This window comes from Empidonax traillii, unplaced genomic scaffold (genome assembly GCF_003031625.1).
Source record: "Empidonax traillii isolate 1590-97213 ecotype Southwest subspecies unplaced genomic scaffold, ASM303162v1 scaffold1595:size160270, whole genome shotgun sequence".
Classification (NCBI taxonomy): domain Eukaryota; kingdom Metazoa; phylum Chordata; class Aves; order Passeriformes; family Tyrannidae; genus Empidonax; species Empidonax traillii.
Genome location: NW_020956788.1, coordinates 46011 through 54369, shown reverse-complemented (window position 1 = coordinate 54369; position 8359 = coordinate 46011). Strand labels below are relative to the sequence as shown.

The window sequence follows — 8359 nt, the reverse complement described above, 5'->3', positions numbered from 1 at the left end:
TCCCCAGCCTCCAATGATGTCAGGTAACTGGCGTGTGCGGACGACCCCATTCGTGTGAAGCTCCACCACATCTGTGGTGTACATTTAACCCTGTCAGGATCATTGGTGGGTTGCCCATCCCTTCCAAAAAGTACCTCCAACAGTGTCATTTCCCTCAGGCTTAGGATCCCCTCCTCCATGGTTTTCCAGTTCTTTGCATAATGGTCTATCTGCAAGGAATCTCTGTAAATTAACCTCTCCCTCACACCCCCCAGAAGCTGTGCCCAGAGTGACAGAGGTTTTGATTCTCTCACAAATGCCTCCTTGGTACCCACATCCTGGGCAATAGACCTCAAGAACCTTGCTTCATGACCGTCAAGGTTAATGGCATCACCCGTGAAGTCCCAACCTATTATCATCCAGGTCAATATGGACTTATTCAGATGATGAATAAGGTCCACCCATAAGCTCCGGAGGTTGTTATACAATAAGGACTCAGTGATGATTTCTGGCTCTGGGCTTGCTGCCTGTGAGGGTCCTGCCTCCCCATTATCATCAACTGGGTGGGTCAATTTGGTCTTATATTTCCTCTTTTGTATAGGGGCAACTTCCATTGGTTTGCTCTGTGCCTTGGAATTGGCCTTATCCTGAGTCACCCTGGTAACCGGCATCTTGTTTTTGTCTTTTCCTTTTCCCTGGAAGGGCTGCACTGCACCATACTGAGTAGTTTTCTGTAGGCAATGGCCAAAATCCCACATGCAGCTGCCAGTTACCTCTCTATGGGTCTACCCCAACCTCTCTCCCTCATGGCTGTCATTATCTTTGTAGGGTTTAGGAGTTGTTCGAGAGTGAGCTTCCATGTTGTAGGAGCTGAACAACTTTCTAGGAATTTTCCCATATTCTCCCATAACCCATGCCATTTAAGGTTTTCCACCCCTGGGGCAGGCTTCGTATATTAAATATAACACTGTGGCACAACCTTGCACGAAAAGCCCCAAAAGTAAAACGTCTCTGACATCTAAGGAGAATTTAAATTTCCCAGAGGCCATTGTATTGGATCCAAAGGGAAAATAGTTGAAGGGTTGAGCAAATATACCCCCCTGTGTTTCTCCATAGGAATGGGTGCCATTATCCTTAAACCCCCAGAGGAGACAGCTTAGACTAGAGGTGTAGTGTATCCTTGAGGACATATCCGACAAAAAATCACAGGTGTTGAGTTTGCTATGTCATAAACCAAATGCAAAACCTCAGAGGTTTTGCAATGAGGGTCGTAGTATCTGAGCTGAAATACATCAACAGTTGGGACAGTTATCTTGGCATGGTTACATGCCAGAGGAAAGCAACCACCCCAAACCTCATGGTGCCTACAGGTTCAAAAACACATATAAATCACTCAAGGGCAGTTATTCCTTTTCCACTTTTTCTCTCTTGGGTCCCACTTTGGGCACCAAAAATGTCTCAGTTTAATGAGACACTAGTGTTTTGCTGAGGATGAGTTATGAGGAAGACCCAAACTCCTCCCTCTAGGCAATTGTAAATCTGGAATTAAGAGGCTCCAATTGAGAAAAAATGTGGAAAATGGAAGAATAGCAACCCTTTATTAACAGATATATGTGTATTGGCAGAAACAACAAAAAGAACCCCACACAAGTAAAACAACCAAACAATAATCCTATACCCAAAAATAATCCCCTTCAAAACAGACAAATAAACAAAAAAAGGTAAACAGCTCACTTTGCAGCCTTTGGTGCAATTCTAACCACAGTCAGCAGGGGACGCTGTTGGATCACTGGTGATGGCCACCTGGGGTGGACCCCTCCCTCCCCCAAGATATGTTCGAGAAGCTGAAAATGGAGGTTTTCCCTCCCTCCCTTACTTGGTAAGGGGAGAGAGAGGAGGGAGAGGAAAAAAAAGGTCCTTCCCAACAGGAACTCACTCTGTCCTGCTGACTGAATTGTGTGGTATAGTTTTCCCTCTCCTTTTGATGTGTACAAGAACTGCTGCCAAGAAAGAAAAACGGGAAAACCTCCTGAAACTGTTCCTCTCAGATGAAAATCCAAGTAGAATTCACAGCTGGCAGCTAATCTGAGAACAAAAGCACCTCCGAGCTGCTGCCACCGGGACCTCTTCCCAGCTCAGGCAGTAGCGAACTCCTCCCCCATTTCCCAGGAGACAAGATCTTGAGGGCCATCAGCTCGGAATGTGGTTTTGCCAGCCACTTCTTTTGTGTTAGTTAATGGCCCAAACCACAGCCAACCTGCCTATTCAACATCCCTTTCACACTGTGGGCAGGGGGAAGGGAAAAATTCCATCTTAGTTTCCCAGAACAAACAAAATGATTACAAGGCACTATTGCACCAAGGGAAACTCTGTGATTACCATCCATAAACGAATCCATTGACTGGAGAGCCAAGGACTGATCAGCAGGACCCAGTCATGCTTTCAATAGTCCTATATGGCCAGTGTGAAAGTCTAATCTAGAATAGAGACTAACAATAAATTATCATAGCCTGAATGAAATTACACTGAATGCTGCCTACTGGACATACTGGAATTACAGTATGAACTGGAGTCAAAGGCAGTCAAGTGGTGCCACAATTGATATTGCTAATGTGTTTTTCTCAATCCCTCTGGCAACAGAGTGTGGACCACAGTTTGCTTTTACTTGGAGGGGCATCCAGTACACCTGGAAGGGACTGCTCCAGGGGTGGAAACACAGCCCTACCATCTGTCATGGACTGATCCAGACTCCACTGCAAAAGAGTAAAGCTCTGGAACACCTGCAATACATAGATGACATTACTGTGTGGGGAATTACAGCAGAAGGTTTTGAGAAAGGGAAGAAAATAGTCTAAATCCTTCTGAAAGCTGGTTTTGCCATAAAACAAAGTAAGGTCAAGGGACCTGCACAGGGGATACAGTTTTTAGGAATAAAATGACAAGATGGATTTTGTCAGATCCCAGTGGATGTGATTAACAAGATGACATCAATGTCTCCACCAACTAACAAGAAAGAACCACAAGCTTTTTCAGGCACTGTGTGTGGGAAACAGCCTAACTGCAGGCAGCTTGGGCTGGGAAAATGAGTGGTGAAGTTGTAAAAGTATGTAAACTACCAGAGTGACTAAGCAAAAAAGGAACAAAATTGCAGTAAATACCAGGTGTTGTTTTGAGATGTGCTAAGTATGTGGACTGGTGCTGACCATGTATGAGAAGATGAGCTGGAATATGTGAACTGAGGCATACAGTCAATGAAGGATAACCTGTACGTCTGGACAGAGGAAAAGACTATAAAAGATGTATGATTGTTGATAATAAAGGATCGGTTCGTGCCTGCTAACCTTCCTGTGTGTGCATCTTTTTGGCTGCTGCAACTGTGGGCTTTTAAAGAATGCACATTCCAAATTACACTCTGTAAACCATCTATCAAGTGACCCAGAAGAAGAATGATTTCACATGGGGCCCTGAGCAACGACAAGCCTTTGAACAAATCAAACAGGAGATAGTTCATGCAGTAGCCCTCGGGTGAGTCCAGACAGGACAAGATGTAAAAAATGTGCTCTACACTGCAGCTGGGGAGAATGGCCCTACCAGGAGCCTCTGGCAGAAAGCACTGGGGGAGTCTCAAGGTTGACCCCTAGGCTTTTGGAGTTAGGGATACAGAGGATCTGAAGCCCTCTGTACTCCAACTGAAAAGGAGATAATGGAAGCTTATGAAGGGGTTTGGTCTGCTTCAGAAGAGATTGGTACTGAAGCACAGCTCCTCCTGGCAATCCAGTTACCTGTGCTGCCCTGGAAGTTCAAAGGGAGGGTGTTATCTACACATCATGCAACTGATGCTACATGGAGTAAGTGGGTTACATTGATCACACGACAAGCTTCAATAGGAAACCCCAGTTATCCAGGAATCTTGTAAGTGATCATGGATTCTCCAGAAGGCAGACATTTTAAAATGTCACCAGAGGAGAAAGTGACATGTGCTAAAGAGGCCCCACTATATAATAAATTACCAGAAAGTGAGAAGCAATATGCCTTCTTTACTGGTGGATCCTTCCATCTTGTAGTAAAGCATCAGAGATGGAAGGTGGCTGTATGGAGTCTTCTACAAGTCACAGAAACTGCTGAAGAAGGTGAAACAAGTCAGTTTGCAGAGGTGAAGGCCATCCAGTTGGCTTTAGACATTGTTGAATGAGAGAAATGGCAGATACTTTATACTGACTAATGTATGGTGGTAAATGCCCTGGGGGGTGGTTGCAGCAATGGAACCAGAATAATGGGTAGCATGGATGCAAATCCATCTGGGCTGCTGTGTTGTGGCAAGACATTGCTGCCCAGGGGGAGAACCTGGTTGTGAAGGTACATCATGTAGATGCCCATGTACCCAAGAGTCAGCCCACTGAAGAGCATCAGGACAACCAACAGGTGGATCAGGCTGGTAAGATTGAAGTGGCTCAGGTGGATTTGGATTGGCAACATATGGATGAATTATTTCTAGCTCTGTGGGCCCATGACACCTTGGGCTATATATTGGTTTTGGCTGAGCTGGAGTTCATTTCCCCATAGTAGACCTCACAGTGCTCTCTACTTTGCATTGGTAGCTAGAAGGGTGTTGAGAACACACCAGTGTTTTGGTTACTGCTGAGCACAGCATCAACACTGTAACATTCCTCCCCCAAATGAGAGCAGGATCCTGGGAGGGGATACAACCAGGCCCGCTGATCCAAACTAACCAAAGGGATATTCCGAACCATATGATGTCATCTCAGATATAAAAGCTAAGGAAAGGAGCAGGAAGGGGAGACATTCATTGTTTATAATGGTTGCCTGCTGAGAAACCGCTATGTGTGCTGAAGCCCTGCTTCCCAGGAAGTAACCAAACACCGCTTGCTAATGGGAAGTAGAGAATAAACCTTGTTATTTTCCTCTTCACTTGTGTGTGTGTAAACTTTCACTTTTGCTTTAGTAAACTGCGTTATCTCAACCTACTAGTCATTTTCCATCTTATTCTCTCTCCCCTGTCCAGCTGGGAAGGGGAGGGATAGAATGGCTTGGTGGACACCTGGCATCCAGCCAGGGTCAACCCACTACAACCATCAAGGCAGAGATGCAACATATAGGTGGGCTTGTGGTTGAGGGGTGGACTTAACCATGGACACTATCACATAGGCTATCCATCAATGAGAAACATGCTGCAATTAAGCAGGGCAGGAGGTTAAAGCCTCTCTGGTATGGAGAATGATGGATGAAATATAAATATGCGGAGGCCTGGCAGATTGACTATATCAAAATCCCACAAACCTGCTAAGGCAAGCACCATGTTCTTACAATGGTGAAAGCAACCACTGGATGGCTGGAAACATACCCTATGCCCCATGCCACCACCTGGAACACTATCCTGGGCCTTGAAAAGCAAACCTTACAGCAACATGATACTCCAGAAAGAATCAGACAAGGGCACTCATTTCCAAAACAATCTCATAGACACTTGGGCCAGAGACCATGGCATTGAGTGGGTATTTCACATTCCCTATCATGGATCATGATATCCAGAAAGACTGAACAATGCAACAGACTATTAAAGACTTTACTGAGAGCAATGAGTGGTGGAACCTTCAAACATTGGGATACACATATAGCAAAGGCCACCTGGTTAGTCAACACTAGGACATCTGTCAGTCAGGTTGGCCCGGCCCAATCAAAACTTTTAGGTAGTGTAGAAGGGGACAGTGAATCCAAGAAATCCAGTAAAATGACTGCCCAGAAGTTTTTGGTCTTTTGAGCAGCAAAGGTATTTATTTGTCGACGTCAGGAACAAGTGAGGTAATCACCACAAAGCACTTGTTCAAAGGTATTGGTGTAAAACGGTAATTTATACAGTCTATCTGGTGTCTGTCATGGTTTTGTTCTGGGTCAATTTGCTTTCACACCCCCCACACAATTACTATTATTTGAGAGAAGGTTTATGCAGACAAAAGAGACTGGATTTAGGGAAAATAGTATGAACATTTATTACTAGTAATATAAAAACTATTAAAGAACTATATAATAATTCTACTTAAGTAAAAGTATTATGTATTTACAGAAATACTTCTCTCCCCTTTATATCAGTCCAAGGAGGAAAAGCAGTCCTTTTCTCCATTCTTGGAGTTCCAACTCTCTCTCCAGTAACTGTGCAGCACTCTCGTTGCAGCTGGAACTCTTTTTCCTTCTCTGTGTCCGCCTCCAGGGCTGGGCCTATCCTCCTCCTGGGCTAAGACCGGAGGTTGGGGGGTTACCTAGGTCTTGAAGGTCTTTTCTTCCATGGACTTGCAAGGGGACACTTGCCTACCATGGATCTTCTTCCATGGGGTTACAGGGAATAATGGCCCCCTTAGGGTCACAAAGTCTTCAACAGGACTCTGCCTCACCTCAGGTCTCTTATGAAGTCTCGGCTTCTTCATGCATCAACTTACTCCAGTGTAGGCTCTTCCACGAGCAGCACGGGGGGTCTCCTCACCCCAACAAACTTCCATAGGTGGCAGGGATTTATTTTTCAGTCTTTACCCTGCTGAAGGGAGAGAGCGAAAGGGGGAAGAAGCAAGCCCCCCCCTTCGCACTTCTCTCTCCTGTTGCAGCTTCAGCTGCCAGCTTTGACCTTGGACACTTTGTTATCTCTTTGCTGGAATTCTTCTACAGCGTTTCTCGTCTAAGCAGTCAGTCTTTTAAACTTTTTTTTCCTTCACTCTCTTACAAGAGAGAAGGGAAGCTTCAGTGCCACACCTGCCCTCCAGCCCAAACCGGGGGAGGAGAAGGCTTGGCCCCCCACCTGGGGCTTGACACCACTCCCTACATGGTTGCCTAATTTCAACTGCGTAACCCACCTTTTCTTCCATTTTCTTATATATGTAATTAGCAAAGGCATTACTGAGAGTTTTAATTGGTTTCTTGTCTGGAAATCCATCTGGACACAACCATTCTCAGCCCCAGGGGCTGACCGGCTGGGCAAAACCACGACACTTCTATGATTACAACATCTTACATACATATTCATATGATTGCAACATCTAATCATACATATTGATAATAGGTGGAGTAACGGCAGAGCTCAGGCAGAGCTTGGGGTGGAGCTTTTCTTGGCCCTCAATTCTGGAGGTACATCCACCTTTCTTCATCATTGAGGCTGGGGTCTCTGTAGTCTTCCTCAGTTTGACCTCTCTAACTTTCCATTGTCTTTGCCCCAGTCACTGAAGCTTGGAGAAAGCCTTGGCTTTAGGCCTATTTCTCCTATTCAAATGTCTACCTTGGCTTACTTTGCCTTAATTTATGGCCTACAGACCCATTGTATAATGTTTCTAGCCTTCTTTTAAAGATTAGGTCCAAGGAACGGGACAGAACAAATTTTTATTTAGCAATTTAGGCAGAGCAGGTATGGAGGGGAGAATTTTCTCAGAGCAAGATACCTTGGTTAACTCTCTTTAGGCCCTGCTCTCATTTCAATAGAGTTCCTGTTGTGCATATTAAAAACACACTGGGGAAAACAGTCTGAGTTATTCCTGCTTCAGGCAAAGGTAAACCCATCCATGGGATTGCTCTTGCTCAAGGACCCGGTGCACTTGGTGGGTAATGCAGCAGGATAGGGAAGTCCAGTGTGTGCCTCAAGGGGATTTGATTTTGCATGAGAATAGCCAATGAATTAAACTATATGTTATTAATAACTATATTAGGTAGGGATAACTATATATGGTATCTATATATGGTAACTATATATGGTGGGGAGCATAGCCAGGACAGCTGACCCAAACTGGCCAAAGGGATATTCCACACCATAGAACATCATGCCCAGTATATAAACTGTGGAAGTTACCTGGAAGGAGGAGCAGATTGTCATTTGGGGACACTTTGGCTTCAGTCAGCAGGTAGTGAGCAATTGCATTGTACATCACATGTTTTTCTTGTGTTTTCTCTGTCTCTTTTCCTTATTACTATTATTTTTATAATTATATTTTACTTTGTTTCAATATTCAACTGTTCTTATCTCAACCCACAAGTTTTACTTTTGATTCTCCTCCCCATTCCACCGGGAGAGGGCATTTAAACCATGATAAGTATATTCAGTTCCTCAGGTGGTCTTAAACCTGATCTTCTCTTACAGTTGGAGGGACTTTGCTCCTCCAGTGTGGAGAAATGGATAGGGTTAAAAGTTAAAGGAGAATAAGAATTGCAGAGGAGACCCAGCTGCTGCTTCTCGGAACACAGTCATGATGCCCCACAAAGGTTCTCCAAACACTCATAAGCACCTGTATGGAGGATGCACCGGAGAGGACGGTGATGTGAAGGCACTGTGGCCTCCCTCCACAAACATCCTTCAGGAAGGGGAACATGGTGACATTTTAACCATGTC

General features: G+C 44.8%; 1 long non-coding RNA gene across 1 annotated transcript in view; it reads left to right on the top strand.

Moving 5' to 3' along the window:
* The window catches only part of LOC114070536, a 16155-nt gene extending 11517 nt beyond the window's left edge, over window positions 1–4638 (top strand). Inside the window, exon 3 of the long non-coding RNA XR_003573936.1 lies at window positions 4628–4638. This is a non-coding gene — a long non-coding RNA (uncharacterized LOC114070536). The remainder of the gene's footprint in view (window positions 1–4627) is intronic.
* Window positions 4639–8359: the final 3721 nt, after the last annotated feature.